The 13610-nt window shown below is 45.0% G+C and overlaps 1 long non-coding RNA gene across 2 annotated transcripts; it reads left to right on the top strand.

The window, feature by feature from the left end:
• Window positions 1–873: 873 nt before the first annotated feature.
• On the top strand, window positions 874–3749 carry LOC119334200. 2 transcript variants are annotated; one of them, XR_005161244.1, is made up of 4 exons: window positions 874–1488; window positions 1616–1689; window positions 2778–2998; window positions 3512–3749. It is a non-coding gene; the product is annotated as an uncharacterized LOC119334200 (long non-coding RNA). The 2 variants fall into 2 exon arrangements; XR_005161243.1 differs by having other exon boundaries at window positions 2778–3020.
• Window positions 3750–13610: the final 9861 nt, after the last annotated feature.

The raw sequence follows: 13610 nt of genomic DNA, 5'->3' as shown, positions 1-13610 counted from the left end.
ATAAAAGCTTTTGACACCCATCAATTTGGTCAATTGTGCATTAAATATAGCCTAGTATTTTAGAAATTTGATTTGGTCCAATTTTACAACAAATATATGGCAGGTCCTTAACAAAAAAACTCGTTTTGGGCACTCGAAAAAGGGAAAATGATTTTTTGTCCAAAGAAAATAAAAACTACCTTAGGCAACATTGTTTGTCATTCCCATATGCACCCTTGTGCACAATATGAGATCATTTTAATAAACTATGCCTTGAATGCTACCATGACATTGACCATTTGGCTTGAAAGCCATTGGTCTTCACACATGATAGCTCGTTTCTGAGAATGCCTTTTTAAAATAATTACCGTATTACAAATTTATTATTTTCCTTGTACCTTGGCCACCACCACCCCCGAAGTCAAGACACCAAGGTCCTTGCTACCAGCCTCACCGGATAAAAATCCAGAGCTTCTTTATTCAGTATCGCCGCCACCGGCCCCGAAGTCAAGACATCGAATTATCCAAAAACCTAAGCTACTAGGACCTAAAGCTAAAATGATCCACACACCTGGGATCCGATGACCCTCCTCACCATCGACGACCAAGAAGTCACCGGTGAAGGGGATCTAGCGGAGGGGAACCGTTGAAATACGGCGTCAAAAGAGTTGGTTCTCTTAGCCAAATAAATCTGCTCTTTATTTTTGGCCGATTATGATCTACTTAGATGGTCATGGACGTCGCACACACGTACTCTGATTTGATTGGTTCACAAGCATGTCACGCGGATCACGGATCGATCACCGTCCGATGGCCCCGGATCCAATGGCAGCGCTCCCCCTCACCCTCTCACCCCACCAACAACCCACACGTCAGTTCCAAAAATAACCGGCAGGCCACATCCCCGCACTCCTCCCTTGTCATCATCTCTCTCCCGCATGGCTCTCCTTGCCGCCGCCACAACCCCGCACTCCGATCTCGGCGACCTTCGGCGGGAATCGACAGTGCCAAGCATACAACAAGGATCCCCTCCCTCCGCTCCTCCCTCCTGTCCGGCGAGATCCGGCGCGCGCGTCCTCCAGCGCCACCCGCTCTCATCTCCCGTCGCTAGGGTTTCGGCCGGCATGGTCCGGCGACTCAGGTGCGTCCCTCCACTCCATCTCCTCCTCCTCACATCCCTCCCTCACTTCCTCGCCTCGTGTTCTCTCCCTCCCAGATCCAGGATGCCATGGGCAGGATGGCCTCTTCCTCCCTTGCCCAGACATCATGGAGTTGCGGTTGGCCGTGAGCCCAGCCACCTCCTTGCGGCCACATCATCTGGATCTGGCCAGCGGCAGAGGAGGAGTTGGCGGTTGAAGAGGTCCCGGCGAGATCGGACCCGCCCAAGGGCACGTGGACGAACGCGAACGGCTGACGCGTCCATCCAGGCGACGTCGACCCCACCGTACCCCAGCGCGGCCCAGATCACCGACTCCTCCTGCTTCCCCCAGTACACCGTCTCCCTCAAGTGTACGCATCCTCCGCTCCTAATAATCCTAAATTCCTAATCCAGTCACCCCAATTCAGTTTGTGGTCATGATTTCTCAAAAAATTCATGTGTCTGTCGTGGATCGATGATGATGTGTTGTGTCCATAGGCCTGGAGACCAACCAGGACAAGAGCAAGTGACAGCAGCGGTTCGACGACTACAAGGAGTGCAAGAAGAGAGAGGTTTGCTTTTGTTTCCCCAACTCCTCTCTGGCCTTTTCTGATGGTGATGGATGGCTTCGAATTGATGCACACATCAGTTTTTTTCGCTTGTAACTTGTGTTTGATTCGTGCACTTCCTGAATATTCAAGGGACCTGTGGCTTGTGCCGGACATCAAGTGCCAAACTTGAAATAGAAACTTGTAGTAGTGGGCCTGGAGCTTAGTTCTTCAAGCATAACCTTTTAAAGCAAAAAACTATGCACCTAATTGTTAATTTTTTTTCTTTGCCCAACTACTTTAAGCGTTGTTGGTACAACATGAACTGGCCTTCTTGCGACAAAATTAGTGACTGTGCAATGCGCTGTTAATACTCAATGATATATAGGAAATAATTTTCTTGCAAAATTCTTTGCTCTAACATGATCGAGCCCGTATACAAGTCATGTTTATTGTCGAGTAAGTAACAAGTGCATAAGCAGTAATGTTAACATCCACATACAGAAAGGTCATTGTGACATGGAATGCCAAATTGCCAATGAAAAGCAAACTGCAATCTACTAACTGACTGAGTTCATAACTATTGATACTTCCTTTGTAGTGAGCTGGTGTGTAGCATCCACTATCCTGTAGAAGTCTACCCTTGGGAATGTGCTTACATTCTGTTCTCAGACGCCAACTTTTCTCCCATCATTTTGCACAATGGGTTACATTCTATGCAGCATCCAGTATCTTGTAGAATCTTTGGTTGTTTCATGATGCTAGTCCGCACTTACAGTATGGGGATGGTATCTGGATTTGTCAGATTTGAGCCATTTATCTGGTTAGTGTTAAGACAGTGTATCTAAGTGGCATTTTCTTACTGCTGTTCTCAAGCAGCATTATTCAAGTTTCACTACTTGAACTTCTTGTATACCGCTGTTTTACCTAACTACCTTGTGGCTAGTAGTATCATGTATAGCTGTACTGTAGTAGTGAACATTGCATAATTTTGTATAATTTGCATCATAATCAGTAACGAAGTTCTACGAGAAGTTTGATGATTCTGCTAATATACGAGCTTGAAGGAAGGTAACAATGGCTTAATTTATACTCTGCGTTGTAATTTGCAGGCGCCACAACACGGGAATCCTCCAGCTCCTAGTCCCATCAAGCACCACCAGCGACGCTGGCGCGACGCCGGTGGCGAGTGTGCTTCAGCGAGCTAGGAGGGCGTCATGCAGTCCAGCACTTCGATCTGGACATCAGGGAAGCGCTCGTGAGGCTTCCCAGGGGCGGTCGACGCCCACATCTAGTGCCTCAAGCGTGCCATGGACCTCTCCATGAAGCACCAGTATGTCCCTGACGACCTCTAGGTACGTCCCTTCTTGCCCCGACCTGGACGGATCTCACTCAATTCGCATGTGAGCGTGTTGTTTATGCAGTGTGGATGCTTGGTCCTTGTGCAGTGTGTATGCTTGATGCGTGTATCTCTGTCTCTTTACTGTCTTGCTAGAACCATAAATATGCATGATGATCATGGTCTGGTTTGTTAGATCTGTTCTGCTGGTGCTTAAAATTTGACATGCCTGAATTCTGAATGAACTCGTTCTTACAGTTCTTTTCATTTCTATGATCAATTTAGAGAGTTGCACATGTCAGTATACTATATACCAAAAAAATCCTAGGTAGTGAGAACATTTTAGTCACTCCATGAACACATACTGGTTGGTGTTAGTCGCACTATTTATGTACATGGCATTTCTTGTCAATTCTTGCTTATAAGTTATTGGATTCCTCATTGGCTACTGTTTGATGTTTTCTACACATTCTTACTCTTATATGTTCATTCTTGTTTTTTGCACAGGTGAAGTATGAATCCAAGTCTGAAGCTGCGAAGCATATCAACAAAGAGTAGCATATTATGTGTTGTAATTTTAGGCGGTAGTAGGCATATCTGGGTTGTATACTGTAATGATTGTAATAGACTAATGTAGTGTTGTTTTGGACGAATTTCATCTGCTCTTTGGTCTGTTTGAAATAATGATTGTGTATGTGATTTGAATACCTGTGAAATGGAAACCTGATAAGGGGATCCAAGTTAGAATGATTCTTTGACAAATTTAAATTTTTTGATGTGTGGGACCAATTTTGAGGTAAGCATGACAAGTGGGACCAATCTGACTAGTGGGACCCGCTGCAAAATAAAATGACTGAAAATAGAAAATCAGTATAGACTATAAAAGGCTGCATTCTAGAATATAAAAGGCCAAATTGTTGAGCCAGGCCCGTGTAGCTAGCGAAAATTAATAGAAAAAATATATATTAAAAAGGCTGAATTAATGGGCTCGGCCCATATAGACATCTAATTGGACCGGGCTAAATCTTATCCACGTCAGTTTGCCACACTGGATCCTACGTGGCTTGGGGAGGCTGCTAGTGACCAAAATTTTGGTCGAAGAACCAACGACCTTTTACATATCATAGAGAAGGTCGTTAATTTCAGTTTAGGACCGCCAGCTTTCAACCTTCTATTTTTTGGTCAAAAAAGGTCGCAAAAGAAAAATAATGACCTTTCAGTGACCAATAGTGGTGGTCGCAAGTTGACATATTTCTTGTAGTGTCTTGACGTCCACTGCAAGTCCCCTGGATCATGTTTGTTCCAAAAATAACTCTCCCAAAGGTTTCATTCCGTTTGGATTCCTTTTGATATTCCTTTTCAAAAACAGCAATTGGCACTGGGCCTTGGTTTAATAGGTTAGTCCCAAAAATAATATAAAAGTGTAAAATAAAGCCCATTAACATCCAAAACAGAATATATAATAGCATGGGACAATCAAAAATTATAGATACGTTGGAGACGTATCACCTAACAATCTTTTTGAGTGTCTTGACTTGACTGATACTCATGGACATCTCATTTCCCCATATGCAAAATGGGTCGAACAGTGGGTCTAAGCCTCTGACAACAGGACCTACATGTGCAAAACCAAATTGTAAGAAACCTAAATATTAGAATGATTCCTGCAACTGCACAATAATGTGCTATTAGCCAAAGGACCCTGCTTGAACAAACCTTCTGCAACAGACATAAGGAAGATCTTTATCAGGTTAACTGAGAGTTGCCATACTATCAGTAGAATATGTATCGAGTAGAGCCAAATTCGATTGGTGTCACATGCATAACAATACAAAATTGTACCCACAACAAATGAAAATCAAATTGCAGAACTGAACCAAATAGTTAAATGGACAGCAGACCAAATGAACCAAAATAGTTAATTGAGCACGACATTGCAGAAAGAAACATGTACTAGAAGATAAGACAGTTAACAAAAGAAAGAATGCTTCAGAACAGTACTACGAAATGTAGCAATTGTTGGACCAAAGTGTTAACAGGACATTACATTTTAGAGGACCAAACTATTAACTGAACATCAGATTCCATATTAACATTATAGAGGACAAATCACTAGAAGGCACTAGCGGTGGCCTCGAGAAAACAGCACGAACTGTATTTTAAAGTAGACAACCACATGGCGGTGTCGACAGTGGCCTCGAAGACGAGGTGCTCCTCCAAGATTTGGTGGTCGACACGCATGGCAGCCATAGCGACCTCATGTACGCATGCGGCCGCATGCTACTAAGCTCTATGTTATACTGCGTGCAAAATGGCTGTGGGCGGCGCTTAATTGGAAGAGGGGGCAGTGATTTCGGTGGAAGGTGTCGCTCCATCGGTCAGGGCATGTGGGACGGGAAAGGAGGAGGATGGTGTGGGTGGGGTGTGGATTACCTGAACATATCGACGAGGCCACGCAGTTAGAAGAAGGGTCGCCGGCGAGGAAGCGACGCTGCAATAAGAAGGGTCGCCGGCGAGGAGGCAGTGCTGCAAGAAGAAGGGTAGCCAACGAGGAGGCGGTGCTGCAAGAAGAAGGGTCGCCGGCTAGAAGGCTAAGTTGCCAGTAACGCAGAAGTGAAGGTTTGAACTTGGAAAGCAAAGAGGAACAGTGGAAATGTGGCTTTTGGTGGGAGGGAGGGGGCGGGGAGATAGATATTTCCGCGGTGGCAAAAAAATTTTGCTCGGTGCCGCAAGAAACTGGTGTGCAATTGTGGTTCAAGCAGGGGCGGTGACTGTAGATGACGAAGCTTCCTGCGGAAGCCAGACAAGACGGTGCGCCAAGATATTTTATATTGCATCCCACACGATTCTTTCTAGTAAACTATTTGTGGTATACCTAATTTTTTCATTATGTTTTGAAAGAAAAAATGGTGTTACGGAGAGAATGGATGGTGTTTGAATTGGTAGAACATTTACGTACAGTGAACATGCAACTAGTACATGAGTGTCGTGTTTAAATTTCGAATTTCTCCGGGTTTGTTTGGCATTTTTATGCATTAATTGAGTTTCTGGGCATTTAATGTGCATAATTCAAATTTGAACTACAAGCACATGCTCCAATGCACCAAAGTTTGTTGAAAAATCACATGTGTGTCTTTGGGTGAATTTATAGGTCCCATGCATGATATGGGAATGAAATTCAAACATGTGGGTGTCGTGGCTCGGACGAAAAGATTGAGAAATTTGGTTTTTTAATTCCTGTAAATACAAAACATGCCTGAATATCATGAAACTTGGCATGGTGTCATGACATGGCACCAACATGCTACGGTAATTTTTTTGCCCGAATTGGGACAAGCTTTGGTGTAAGTTTCTTGCAAACCGGAACTTCCCTCAAGAAGGCTCACGGTTCCAAGAGGGAACATGTCACCTCGGTGTGCGAAACGACATACGTACACTGCCTTCTCCCACCTTAATTTTTTTACACAGGAAGATTAGACCAAATAGAAGTATCATGCTAAATTTTGGAATTATTCCAGGTTCGTTTGGCCTTTTTATACATTAATTGAGTTTCTAGGCACTTAATGTGCATAATTCAAATTTGAACTACAAGCACACGCTCCAGTGCACCAAAGTTGGTTGAAAAATCACATGTGTGTCCTTGGGTGAATTTCTCGGTCCCATGCCAGAAATGGGAATGAAATTCAAACATCTCGGCGTTGTGGCTTGGCCGAAAAGATTGAGAAACTTGGTTTTTTTTAATTCCTGTAAATCTAAAACACGGCTAAAAATCATGAAACTTGGCATGGTGTCATGACATGGCACCAACATGTTGCGGTAATTTTTTCGGCCGAATTGGGACAAGCTTTGGTGTAAGCTTCTTGCAAACCAGAGCTTCCCTCAAGAAGGCTCATGGTTCCGAGAGAGAACGTGTCACCTCCGTGTGCGAAACGAGATATGTATACTGCCTTCTCCCGCCTTAATTTTTTTTACACAAGCAGATTAGACCAAATAGAAGTACCGTGCTAAATTTTGGAATTATTCCGGATTCGTTTGGCCTTTTTTATACATTAGTTGAGTTTCTGCGCATCTAATGTGTACAATTCAAATTTGAACTACAAGCACAGGCTAAAGTGCACCAATTTTTTTTGAAAAATCACATGTGTGTCCTTGGGTGAATTTCTAGGTCCCATGCAAGAGATGGGAGTGAAATTCAAACATCTGGGCGGCTCAGCCGGAAAGGTTGAGAAACTTTGTTTTTAAATTCCTGTAATCCAAAACATGCCTGAAAATCATGAAACTTGGCATGGTGTCATGACATGGCACCAACATGCCGCGGTAAATTTTTTGGCCGAATTCTGACAAGCTTTGGTGTAAGCTTCTTGCAAACTGGAGCTTCCATCAAGAAGGCTCGTGGTTCCGAGAGGGAACATGCCACCTCCGTGTGCGAAACGACATACGTACACTGCCTTCTCCTGCCTTAATTTTTTTACACATGCAGATTAGACCAAATAGAAGTATCGTGCTAAATTTTGGAATTATTTCGGGTTCATTTGGCCTTTTTTATACATTAATTGAGTTTCTGCACATTTAATGTGCATAATTCAAATTTGAATTACAAGCACAGGCTCCAGTGCAGCAAAGTTCTTTGAAAAAATACATGTGTGTCCTTGGGTGAATTTCTAGGTCCTATGCAAGAGATGGGAATGAAATTCAAACATTTGGGTGTCGTGGCTTGGCCGGAAAGATTGAGAAACTTGGTTTTTAAATTCCTATAAATAAAAAACACGCCTGAAAATCATGAAACTTGGCATGGTGTCATGACATGGCACCAACATGCTGAAGTAATTTTTTTGGCCGAATTGGGACAAGCTTTGGTGTAAGCTTCTTGCAAACCGGAACTTCCGTCAAGAAGGCTCGTGGTTCTGAGAGGGAACGTGCCACCTCCGTGTGCGAAACGCCATACGTACACTGCCTTCTCCCGCCTTAATTTTTCTAGACAGGCAAATTAGACCAAATAGAAGTATATCGTGCTGAATTTTGGAATTATTCCGGGTTCGTTTGGCATTTTTTATACATTAATTGAATTTCTGCGCATTTAATGTGCATAATTCAAATTTGAACTACAAGCACAGGCTCTAGTGCACCAAAGTTGTTTGAAAAACCACATGTGTGTGCTTGGGTGAATTTCTAGGTCCTATGCAAGAGATGGGAATGAAATTCAAACATCTGGGCATCGTGGCTCGCCCGGAAAGATTAAGAAACTTGGTTTTTTTAATTCCTGTAAATCCAAAACATGCCTGGAAACCATGAAACTTGGCATGGTGTCATGATATGGCACCAACATGCTGTGGTAATCTTTCTGCCTGATTTGCCAAGGAGCACACATTAACAATCAACAATGTCATTTTGGAACAAGCGCTGTCATGTTACAAATCAGAAACACAAGTATTATTGAAACCGTGGGCGTTCTACTTACCAATTACGTGCCGCCACGCGTACCCTTTTTTATTGGCTAGGAGGTGTCGTGCGGGATATCTATTTGAGTACGGGAGGCGTGCGATTACACCCCTGCGCGTGCTCATCGGGAGGAGAGCCCTTTGACCGCTACCCGCCGCGCACCTCCCTCCCAACATCCCCATTAATGGTGCCCGAGCACCTGTTCTACGGCGCAGCTATATGTCTCACTGGACTGACATTTAAGAGAGAAAAATAAAAATCTTAAAAGAAAGTTTTGCACGGATCTTGATATAAGATCCGACGGACCTATATAGCATCGACTGCGACTTATAGCAAGCATGATGAATATAAGGACAATGACAGTGGATAATAATTGTCTTACATATTTAGGAACATAATTTTAAAAAGCCACATGCGGCAATGAAAGTGCGTTATATCGACTAGAGGGGGGGTGAATAGGCGATTTTTATGAAAGTCTTCAAAACATGGAAGTTATGAAGACAAACGATAGAAATAAACCTATTACACTACAGCGGAAGGTAGACTACACTAGGCAAGCCATAGTCAAGTATTTAATAGAGTGAAGGCACAATGACTAATAGTAGCAATGTAGTAAGGATCAGGTAGGAAGATATTGTGAAGCCACACAATAACACGCAGTCACTCAGTGAAGACAAAAGATAGTACGGACATACAATGACTTCACAAGGAGTAACAGTGAGTAAAGGGAAGGGGAGATGAAACCAGTGACTCGCTGAAGACAATGATTTGTTGGACCAGTTCCAGTTGTTGTGACAACTGTACGTCTGGTTAGGGCGGCTAGGTATTTAAACCTTAGGAAACACAGTCCCGGACACCCAGTCCTGAACACGCAGCTCAGGACACCCAGTCCTCACCATATTCCCCTTGAGCTAAGGTCACACAGACCTCGCCCAATCACTCTGGTAAGTCTTCAAGGTAGACTCCCAAACCTTCACAGACTTCGTTCACCGGCAATCCACAATGTCTCTTGGATGCTCAGAACGCGACGCCTAACCGGCTGGAGGATGCACAGTCCTCAAGTGTAATAAGTCTTCAGATCACACAGACAAGAAGACTTAAGTGATGCCTAATTCTCTTTGGCTCTGGGTGGTTAGGGCTTTATCCTCGCAAGGAATTCTCTCTCAAAGGCTTCGAGGTGTGTTGCTCTCAAACGACAAAAGCCGTACTCTGAATCTGAGCAGCCAACCGTTTATGGTTGTAGGGGGTGGGCTATTTATAGCCACTTGGCAACCCGACCTGATTTGTCCAAAATGACCCTGGGTCACTAAGGAACTGACACGTGTTCCAACAGTCAGATTTCAAACTCACACGGCAACTTTACTTGCGCTTCAAGCAAAGCTGACTTGCCCGACTCTGGACAAGATTCGCTCTCAAAGTCTTCACTCGAAGACACAGGTTTTGTTTAAGCATCACATCAGTCATTCTGACTGGTTCTCTTGGACCCCACTTAACAGTACGGTGGTTCCTATGACTCAACACAGAAGAAAGAGAACTACGAAAGATCTAAGTCTTCGAGCTCCATAGGCTTCATGTGGTGTCTTCTCTTGTCATAGTCTTCAATGTGAATATCTTCATATACCACCTTTGACTTCAATGTCTTCATACATTTTTAGGGGTCATCTCTGGTAGGAAAACCGAATCAATGAGGGACTTCTACATGTGTTATCCTGCAATTCTCACAAACACATTAGTCCCTCAACTAGGTTTGTCGTCAATACTCCAAAACCAACTAGGGGTGGCACTAGATGCACTTACAATCTCCCCTTTTTGGTGATTGATGACAAACTAGTTGAAGTTTTCAACGGGGAATATAATCTGTGAAATTGTAAAGGATAAGGAATTGTCTTCATAAGTTGCAAGGGCTCCCCCTGAAGATGTGCATATAAGTAATTTGCTTTTGGAATGCAAATGCACATGGCAGGTTGTACTTGTGGAGATCCACTTCAACTTATGATGACAATCCACTATGCATGTGAAAGTATATGAAGATAATGACATGCATAATGGGAAATGGATGTCTGCAGAATGATCTAAGTGTGGAATTTATCGTCGCACATGCGGAATTTATCATCGCAACACAAGGTGCCAAATAAGTAGCAGACGACCATCGAGTTTAAGTGTTACAACTCAAAGAACCAAATGTAGCAAAACGAGAGTTGTAAGCACGAAGCAAAATATAAAGCACCCGCCCATATGGACCCGCTTGAAGACTATCAACCTCATATGCTTCTCCCCCTTTTGTTAGTAAGGACCAAAAAGGTTTGAAGACATAGAGCATCTACTCGTTCCCATGAGGAGTAGGTGAAGCAACAGGGTCGTTGGTTGTGTTTGGCGGTGCTGAAGAGCTTGGAGCAGAGTCGAAGCATGCTGAAGGAGGTGGCGGTGAAGTAGCATCGTCTTCATCCTCGATTACTCTGGCATTCACAGTTGCAGCAGAGGAAGAGAACTCAGAGTCTTCAAGGGATGGAGTTCGTCGTAGCACTGCCCTTCGAGGAGGTGTGGAGTCAAACTTGAATCGCTCAGTGAAGCCATCCTCTTGAAGATCATCTTCAGAACACATCAGTGTTGGCCCTTTCCATGTGCGGCGAGAGGTTTCATGGGCAACAAAAGCATTCTTGGTGGCAAGATTGCGAATGCGATTAACATCCACCAAGAGGCTTTGCATCTGACGCTTCAGCCAGTCATGATGTCTATCCTGTTTCTAATGAAGAGCCACAAGAAGCTCTCGGTTGTTGAGAACACGAGTGCGCTTCTTGGGTCGTGGAGCAGTTGTACTATCAGTGGCTTCAGTGAGAGCAGGATGCGGTGCACGTGTAGTGCCAGCCAAATGATACACACGAGTTACGGCTTCAACGCCTTCAACGTTCTGAGTGAAACTTTGATGCTCTGCATTCTGAAGACTGAGAGGTTCCTTGGCAGGCTCAGGATAGATGGCTTCAATAGGCATATCCACATCAGGCAAAAAGATTCGATGGTTGCGGGCTGAGGAATGATATGAGATAGCGGAGTGAAGTTTGATCAGCCGCATCACCCAAGGGGCGTAGAACTTCAAACCAAACAGATCAGAGCCAGATGCAGCAAGTTGGCGAATGAAGAAATCCTGTGTATTGAAGCATTTTCCATGAAGAATGTAGAAGACCAAAGTCTTCATTGCACCTTCCAGCTTGGCATGGGGAGAATGTCCTTTGATTGGCCAGAGAGTTCGCCTGATGATGTGATAAATGGTTCTTGGCAGATACTCAAGGTCTTCAACAAAGAACTCCGTGGGATAAGCAGCATCTTGGGGCAATGGCTTCATCATACTGAGCATCTGACTCATATTAGGTTCAGTCTTCTAAAAGATGCTCTCAATAGCTTCACTATGAAGCTGACAGCCATGCTCGTAGAGATCACCAGGAGTGGGCAAACCAGCGAGCTCAATGATGTCAAAGGCTTTAGCTTCGTGATGAACATTTCCTGTCATCCACTCCAGGACCCAAGTCTTCGGATCTCTGCTATACCCGCGGATGTGAAGTGTGGCATAGAATTGGAGCAGCAACTCCTCATTCCAATGCTCTTGGTCAGTGACGAACGGCAGCAGTCCAACCTCTTTGAAGCAATCCAGAGCTTCTTCCAGACAGGGCAGACCAGCTATTGCTTCAACGTCAAGGCGCTTGTGTGGGAAGACGCGACCTTGGTTGTAAAGAACGCATGAGTAATAGCTTCGCTGCGGATAACTCCAGAACTGATCAGATGATATTCTTTCCCTGGAGTAGGGGTTCCTGGAGCTGTTGAAGAATGTGTTGTCTACTCTGAAGCCATTGATATTGAAGGAGCCAGGTACTGATGCAGGACCTGGGAACCTTGGCAATCTTGGGACTGGCTTCTGTACCTGAGGCATGTGCTCAACATGATAGTCGAATTGGGGACCGGCAGCAGATGCAGGAACAGAAGCAGCGGGATCAGTGGCTTCGCTGACTTCTGGTGCTTTTGTTGGTGAGGGCTCCACATTTGCTTCAGCCATGACAGCGTCAGTGGCTTCAGTGGTGTTGGTGGTGGCAGCCGCAAGATTTTCAACCTCCACTTGACGAGCTGGAGGGTCGCTTATGATCACGTTCTCCTCGAGAACTGCTTCTTGGTGGGACAGGGGAGTAGCAGCTTGTGGTACTTCTTCTTCATCGGCTGATGCAGCCAGAATGTCTGCAGCAGTTTTAGCTTCAGACACAGAGACTTGAGGCCTTGGACCTTTGCGAAGCCTGCGCAACGCGGGTGACGCCTGTGGAGTTTGTGTTGGCTGGGCCTCAGAGTCTTCTTCCTCTTGTGGGCGATCCGCCCATGAAGCATCCTGTGCTATTGGTGTCAGTGGACGACCAATGCTGATGAGTTTACTGTGCGTGAGTACAGGCGATGATACCTGTTGGTGCTCTAGCTGAGGAAGGGCTTCACCATCTTCAACATGGTCATGGTGACCAATGTCCTCAGCAGCGAGGGGATCAGCTGTTGGAAAGTCTTCATTTTCATGAGCCTCTGTGAAGGCAGGCTCATGGACAGTCAGTTGACGTTCTTGTGGATCAGTGTCGGGGTGAACCATGGAAATGGGTTCAACAATCAAGGGCTCTGTGGGAGCAGCCCGTTCCTTCTTGGTCATTCTTTTCTTCTTGGCGAGGGCAGTAGCAGAGGCTTCAGGATGTTTTCTCTTCCTTGCTTCAGCCTCAGCAGTCCTGGTCTTCTTCAGTTCTAAAGCGGTTGACCTGGCCTTTGGCTTCGGGCCAGTCATGCTAGTTGGGAAGGGGATCTGCTTCCTGCCTTGGTACTTCAGGTTCAGCCATAGCGGGCTTCTTCTGCTTCTTGGCAGCCATCCTGGGGTCGATGCCAGGACGCCCAAGGGCCTTGCGCTTCTCAGCCTCATTGTAGGCTTGCACACACCTATCAGCCAGGACCTTCATGCGCTCACGAGAACCCTGAGCTTCTGCATGTTTCTTTAGAAAGGCTTCCTTGAGCTCGTGCAGCATAATCTTGAAATTCTTCACGTCTTGCACGCTGAGCTTGGTCATATGCTTCTTGAACTGAGATTTCTCAAAGTCAATCTTCTGCTTCAGTTCAACAATGCGCTGGGCGATAGCTAACTCTGAAGCAATGGCGCCAT

Source organism: Triticum dicoccoides, chromosome 7A (genome assembly GCF_002162155.2).
Source record: "Triticum dicoccoides isolate Atlit2015 ecotype Zavitan chromosome 7A, WEW_v2.0, whole genome shotgun sequence".
Classification (NCBI taxonomy): Eukaryota; Viridiplantae; Streptophyta; class Magnoliopsida; order Poales; family Poaceae; genus Triticum; species Triticum dicoccoides.
This window is presented reverse-complemented; position numbering and strand designations above follow the sequence as displayed.